Genomic DNA, 8,213 nt, shown 5'->3' on the forward strand with positions numbered 1-8,213 from the left:
GTCTGAAAGAACTAACACAACATATACCATTAGGTTCAGATCACAGAATCATATACACAAACTGGATCATAGTATTTTGAGAGATCTTATGGGAAGAGATTTGTAAAGCACATAGTGTAGATGGAAAATTTAACTCTTTATCGAACATATTCCTACGACATTTTGAGTCTTTTTTGCCCTATAAAATTCAAGGGTAAAAAATAAAACCTGTGAACAGGGATGGATGATGTCTAGGATTAAAGGAACTTATCCTAAGATAAGAAATATAAACTTAATTCATAGGTCCAGCTGTAGCCAAGAGTTGAAGTTCCGTTACCAACAGTTTTGTGAAATCCTCCAATTTGTTACTGAAAACAGCGAAACACCTACACAATGTACAGAAAATAAAACACTCCACAATAAAGCAAAAAAACTGAATGATATTAAAGGAGAAACTAATTAAAAAATTACAATGTAAATGAAATTAAGTTCCCAAGAAAGACCTGGGGAAAAAAAATGATGACATACGGAAGTCAATGGCCAACAAATTCAACAATTACTTCATATACATCTACATCACACTCCATAAGCTACCTAAACAGTGTGTGGTGGAGTGTACTTCTGCTACTGCTAACCGATCCCCCCTATTCTGTTCCACTTGTGAACGGGATATGAGAAGAATGGTTGTTAGTGAGCCTCTGTATTAGCTCTAATTTCTCGAATTTTCTCAATGTGGTCATTTTGTGAGATGTATGTGAGAGGAAGTTGTATGTTGTCCAATTTTTCCAGGATGATGCTCTCTTGAAATTGCAACAGTAAACTTCTCCATGATGCATAACACCTCTTTTGTAACATATGCCATTGGAGTTTGTTAAGCATCTCTGTAACATTCTCATACCAACTAAATGATCCCGTGTCAAACTGTGCTGCCCTTATTGGGTATTCTCTCTCTCTTATATCACTCCTATGTGGTAAGAATCCCAGATAGGTGAACAATACTCAGTAATTGGTCAAATAAGTGCCTTTATGCTACTTCCTTCATGGGTGAGTTACATTTCCATAAGATTCTTCCTGTGTATCTCAGTCTGGCATATGCTCATCCTATTATTTGCTTTATGTGGTCATTCCTTTTAAGGTCACTCTGGATAGTTACTCCTAGATATTTACAGTAGATACTGTTTCCAGCAACTTGTCATCGATAGTGTAGTTGCACAGTAGTGGATTTCTTTTCCTATGTATGTGCAATATGTTACACTTATTTACGTTTTGGGTCAACTGCCAGAGCCTACACCATTCATCAATCCTCTGCAGGCCATTCTTTTGGTATAGGACATGAGATAGTACACCTTGTAGGCTTGTGGAAGATTAATTGGAAGATTGGTTAGGAAATATTTGCACTTAACATATAGGTACTACCATCAGTAAACCAAAATTTTGATATACTCCTAGGAAGTAATTTCCTCCAGTGTGTTTGTCATGCAACTGACTGGTTTGCATACTGTCTGAGTAGGTGATGCTCTCAGAAGTCAGCTGATTGTGACACTCTGCATGGTAGAAAGGGAAGGATTCTGTGGGTGAATGTCAAATACTCAATGCACTCAGTTATTCTAGTTAGTCTGTTACCCAGAATGGGTTGATAGATGAGTTGCAATTGCACACGAAAAGAAATACGTGACAACCAGTTGTATTGAATCAAGAAATGTTGTCAGTTAGTACCGATAATTTTGCGAGCTGGGTGCTGCAATACTCGAGGGAGCAGTTTTAATGGGCATACAAGAATTGTTGCCAAATTAAACCGTGCAATGTCAAGACAATGTGCAAAGAATGAACAGGAGGAAATCAAGATGCGGTACTGTGTATGTAAATAATATAGATGTGATAACCCCTTAAAACAGAAGTACACCTACATCTACAGCTATATAGATATTCTGCAAAACACATTTAAGTGCCTGGCAGAGGGTTCATCGAACCACATCCACAATTCTCTATTATTCCAATCTTGTATAACGTGCAGAAAGAATGAACACCTATATCTTTCTGTACGAGCTCTGATTTCTCTTATTTTATCGTGGTGATCACTTCTCCCTAAGTAGGTCGGTGTCAACAAAATATTTTTGCTTTTGGAGGAGAAAGTTGGTGATTGGAATTTTGTGAGAAGATTGCATCGTAACAAAAAACGCCTTTCTTTTAATGATCTCCAGCCCAAATACTATATCATTTCAGTGACACTCTCTCTCATATTTCGCGATATTACAAAACGTGCTGCCCTTCTTTGAAATTTTTTTATGTACTCCATCAGTCCTATCTGGTAAGGATCACACACCATGCAGCAGAATTCTAAAAGAGGGCGGACAAGTGTAATATAGGCAGTCTCCTTAGTAGATCTGTTATATTTTCTAAGTGTCCTGCCAATAAAACAAAGTCTTTGGTTAGCCTTTCCCACAATGTTTTCCATGTGTTCCTTCCAATTTAAGTTGTTCATAATTGTAATTCCTAGGTATTTAGTTGAATTTATGGCCTTTAGACTAGACTGACTTATTGTGTAACCGAAGTTTAAAGAAATCCTTTTAGCACTCATGTGGATGACCCCACACTTTTCATTATTTGGGGTCAACTGCCAATTTTCACACTATTCAGATATCTTTTCTAAATTGTTTTGCAATTTGTTATGATCTTCTGATGACTTTATTAGTCGATTAATGACAGCGTCATCTGCAAACAACCTAAGATGGCTGCTCACATCGTCTTCCAAATCGTTTATATAGTTAAGGAACAGTGAAGCATCTATGACACTACCTTGGGGAATGCCAGGAATCACTTCTGTTTTACTTTTGATTGTGTGAATCATGAAATTCTTCTAGATTAAGTTTTGTAGTATGAATGGGACAGTGCACAAATGATTTAATTCATACTTAACTGGAAGACTCCACAAGGTTGAAGTTAACACAACAGATAGTCTACAAAAACCAGCAGAATCCTCTAACTGGGGAGGTATCAAGAATGGTGTCCCACAGGGTTCAGTCTTGGGTTCCTTATTGTTCTTAATATATATTAATTTACTTTCCACTCTATATTCATGAAAATGCAAAGTTAGTTCTTTTTGCTGATGATATAATTATAGTAATCACACCCAAGAAGCAAGAATCAGCTGAGGAAATTGCAAATAATGTCTTTCAGAAAATTATTAAGTGGTTCTCTGCAAATGGACTCTCACAATATATTTTGAGAAAACACAGTTTATATAAATCTGTACAGTAAATGGCTTAACACCATTGATAAATATAGACTTTGAATGGAAGTCTGTTGCTAAGGTAGAATACTCAAAATTTCTGGATGTGGGCATTGATGAGAAATTGAATTAGAAGAAACACATCGTTGATCTGCTGAAATGGTTAGGTTCAGCTACTTATGGTATTAGGGTTTTTGCAAATTTTTGTGATAAACATATCAGTAAATTAGCTTACTATGCCTATTTTCATTCACTGCTTAGATATGGCATCATATTTTGGAGCAATTCATCACTAATAGAGAAAGTATTCATTGCACAAAAACGTGTAATCAGAATAATAGCTGGAGCCCAGCCAAGATCACCTTGCAGACATTTATTTAAGGAACTTGGGATAGTCACAGTACCTTTGCAATACATATATTCACTTATGAAATTTGTCATTAATAACCCATCCCAATTCAAAAATAACAGCGAAGTTCATAGCTACAACACTAGAAGAAAGGATGATATTCACTATTCTGGATTAAATCTCACTTTGGCACAGAAAGGGGTGAATTATGCTGCCACAAAAATCTTTGGTCATTTGCCAAATAGTATTAAAAGTCTGACAGATAGCCAACCAACATTTAAAAGCAAATTAAAAGAATTTCTGAATGACAACTCCTTCTACTCAATAGATGAATTCTTAGATATGAAGTAGTAAATGTAAAAAAATAAATAAATAAATAAATAATAATAAAAAATTAATTAATTAATTATTTTGTGTAAAGAAAACTTATGTTAAAGTGATATGTTCCATATCATTACAAAATGTCATATTCATGACCCATGGAACAAGAATTAATGTATGTATATATGTATTCGATGACTTTCCATCAAGTAACAAGAAAGTTGATGCATTTGTCTGAGAAGAATAAAAATTTTTTATACTCAGTACTTGAGGAATTTAATACAGTTCTTAAGGAACATCAGGATTTGCCTGCTACAAATTTAACATGTCATGAGCTTCCCACTGAAGATTTGAGGGTGATCAGTCAGAAACTATATAGGATTCCTTATCCTTTGCAACCTGTTGTTGAACAGAGCATTTGGGAATAATTGGATTCTGGCATAACGCAACTGACAAGAAGTCCTTGGGCTTTATCTGTTGTGATTGTCCCTAAACAGACACAAGATGAAGAAAATGCATACCGAGAAAGTATCGACATGGGAGATTTGAACAAAGTAACCATGCCAGACACTTATACACTCCTAAGAATAAATGAAACATTCAACCATGTAGCCAAATGCCAATATTTGACAATGTTTGATATGCATTGACAGAGTGTTAGAAAACCGCATTTGTGGTACCAAAAGGGCTTTGTGAGTATTTGCGAATGCCTTTTTGGATTATGTAACACAGCAGCAGAATTCCATCAGTTTGCAGATATTGCAGAGGGGACTAAAATCTCCCATGTTCATCACTGAATTTTTCAGTTCCCAAAAGTGAGATGCACAATGATTAAGAGCTATCCTGCTGCACAGACAAAATGTAAATGTTGGTCTTAAATTAAGGACATGCAAGTTTGCAAATAAGTTAATTATTTGGGCCACATAATTTTAGCCAGTGGAGTTTGATCCTATCCACAGTTACCTGATAAAGCAAGAGACTTTCCTTCCCATCATAACATGGAAGAATAACAATCTTTTCTGGACTTGGCAAATTGTTATCGTTGCTTTGTACTGGAATACATCACTATTGCCAGAACTCTTCCCAAACTGCTAAAGAAGAAAGTGGTATTTATGTTGACACCTGAGTGTGTAACAGCCATGTTAAAATTGAAGGAACTTCTAACCCAGTCACCTATTTTGGCTTACCCCAATTTATACTCTCCTGTGATGCAGTGATTTCGTAACTGTGTTCTTAATCAAGTTCATGGAGAATTGGAACATCCTGTTGGGTATCCATCTAGACAGTTGAATCAAGCTGAGCTTAACTACAGCACATAAGAAGAGCTATTAGCTCTAGCACAACAGAGTAAACTATTACAAATATAAGCTATATGGGAGAAAGTTTGTGGTTGTGACTGAGCGTGTCACGTTGAGGTGGTTACTAAGCCTCAAGGAGCCTAGTAGCAGACTGACTAGGTGAGCCCTTAAGTATAGCACATAGAACTATCAGTAAGGCACAAGCAAGAAAGCTCCATATAAATGCTGACACTTTGAGTCAGAAAGTTCAGTATATACAGACCAATGAGGTCTTAATTGCTGATACAGAGAAAAAACAGCAGAGGATGAAAAATGCACTTAATTCACAGCATCGCCTGGATCTGTCCTTTATTATAAAACACTCCAAGGTAATCAGCTGGTTACTCTGAAATGTGCTAGAGAAAGAATTTTTCAGCAGTCACATGATAACATACAAGTGTGCCACAGTGGGTTCATCGGTAACAAATGCATGATTAGCCTACCAGTACTGGTGGCTTACACATAAGTGTCATGTCAAATGTTATGTGCAGTCTTGCTTACCTTGTGTGCAAAGAGCCCAATATGTAAAACCAGAAATTATGAGTTGGTTGCCCTATTTCACCTCAAATAATAAATATGTTATTATTGATCGCTTTTCCCAGTTTTGGATATATAGGGTATGACTAGAAACAGTCATCAAAACTTTTGTGTAACCGCAAATGGAGGGTGTCCCAGTATTGCCAGGGGAAGGGACATTTGAAGAGTGTGGTGTACAACAGAGAGCACACTGGTGATGCTGAAAAGCATTCTCAGTCTCTGACACCTGTCATGTGAATATGAAATTGTGGGTCCCAGAAGGACATAACTCACTACCCTCTGAGAGGACAGTCATATTGTTTTCTGGGCCGTGAGGATCTTATAGCCAAGACAAATATCCACAAGAACAAAGTGAGGACATCTGGAGTATTATGGACTGTCAGAATGACAGCTCATGGAATCAATACTAGTAATAAAAATAACTTCACAAAGATTAAAAGTCACTTACTTTGGTTCAGAAAGGTGTCCACTAATCAGCAACAGACATTTTCAGTAACATGACAGCAGCTATGGAAAGATAGACTAAAAATAAAGTTCAGTTTGAGAAGAATCTAAAAGATTTATAGGTGGCCAACTCCTTCTACTCCATTGATGAATTTCTTAACGGAACTGACTGATGCTTGTATGTTATTAAGAATATCACATAATGTGAATATTGCATACAATCGACTTCTGTATGGATTTTGTGCAGTGATGTAATCATTGTAAATAAGTGCCATAAAATGTTTTCTATTTTATTTTTATTTATTTTTTTTTTAAATTGATGATGCGTGGCTACAATAGCCTAAGAATTATTATATGGACTTAAGTGTATTGAACATTTAATGTTTGGTGGCAAGTTTTATATCCTTTTAAATGTAAATATGCTTGTTTTTTCTGACTGATTCCAAATCCACAAGGGTAGTTTCATTTGGGATCTGGGGAAGGTACATTGGCGTATCTGTTCTTATTTTATAAATATCTATTGTGTATTCTTGTTTTCTGATATGTCCACATCCCAGAGGATCTCCTCATTATGGACCAATTGGAACAAAAAGTACATGTAATCTAATCTAAACCAGTGTAGCAGCTTCCCTTGACATGGCGGTAGAGAGAGATGTGCCTAAAGTGAGTGCCTGACTAAAGCATTGGACACAGGAGTGGCAGCAGGTTGTCTTTCCAGATACATCATCTTACGGCATCACAATAAATGTATCTATGTGTGGAGGCTCTGAGGAGAATGAACATTAGCAGATTGCATTTGTCATTGCCATATGGGCCTAGCAAGTGGTGTGATGGTATTATATGCTAATAAGTATACAACATAACCATCTATAGATTTGTACAGTTGATAATTTGAACAGCAACAATTAAATTTCTTATGTGCAGTGGCCAGTGACTGTGCCTTATCTTTGAGATCTCCATGACATTGTCTTTCAACCACATAATGCAAGACTGCATGTTTTTGTGCTGTTGTGACCCATGGGCATCCACAGAAATATTGTCAAGAGGGGCAAGATTTTGGTTCCACATTTGGTATAACTTATTAATCGAGTTTTAGCATATGCTGTGCCCTAAGAAATAAAACTGACAGGAAGTGCACAAAGCTTACCACATATTAAACTTTTGTCAGTCAATGTTTTTTTGGAGGTAGATTACTGCTACACCTAAGGATATTTAGTTAGCGTATCCAAAGTACATCTTTTTGTAAGACTAATATGAATATGGATGTAGGAAACCTTCTAAAACAACTATCAAATTTTTTGGTAGAAGTAAGTTTTAACAGCCTAGGACGCAAACAAACTGGTCTTTGCCTCACTGGCTCGGCACATTATTGAGTAGACATGCAGCTGTACTACATAACTCACAACTCTATGGCTGCATGTCGCACAGGGCAGCACCCCATATAGTTCAAGGAGGTCAAAACACCTTTTTGATCTTGATATTTCACCATTTTTTCCTCTCATCAAGCAAAGAAATCTGCCTATTTTTTCTGCATTTGGGTCCACCAATGAAATGTAAGTAAATACACCAACAGTGTAGCATGTCATGTTCTCCTTACTCTACTACAATCGTTCTGGTTTGTAAAGTCCCAGAAAACTTTGACAGGTCAAATGCAAACCTGCTGCTGAGACTGAGATGAGTGCATGTGAAGGGGCTGTGCTCGTGGGAACTGGGGGTGTATGTCGTGCAGGTACACTGCAGCAATGTTTGTACAGTTTTAAGTGTTGGAATCACAATTTCCGAGCAACATTAAGGACTGTACAGGGAAATGACAGAGGAAAGCTTGGGTGCTCTATTTTGGCAATGTTCTGTTAACATTGCTAAATAATATTGAAAAACAGTGCTGAAACCTCCATCAAGACAAGAAAATGGTTCCCATGAATAAATTGACAACCCAACAATGACATTTGCGAAAGTCATTGTGTTACCACTCGCATTCAGTTGTGAAGAGTCAGAGACAATCATTTCTAGAATATGT

This window comes from Schistocerca serialis, chromosome 1 (assembly GCF_023864345.2).
Source record: "Schistocerca serialis cubense isolate TAMUIC-IGC-003099 chromosome 1, iqSchSeri2.2, whole genome shotgun sequence".
In the NCBI taxonomy this organism is placed as follows: domain Eukaryota; kingdom Metazoa; phylum Arthropoda; class Insecta; order Orthoptera; family Acrididae; genus Schistocerca; species Schistocerca serialis.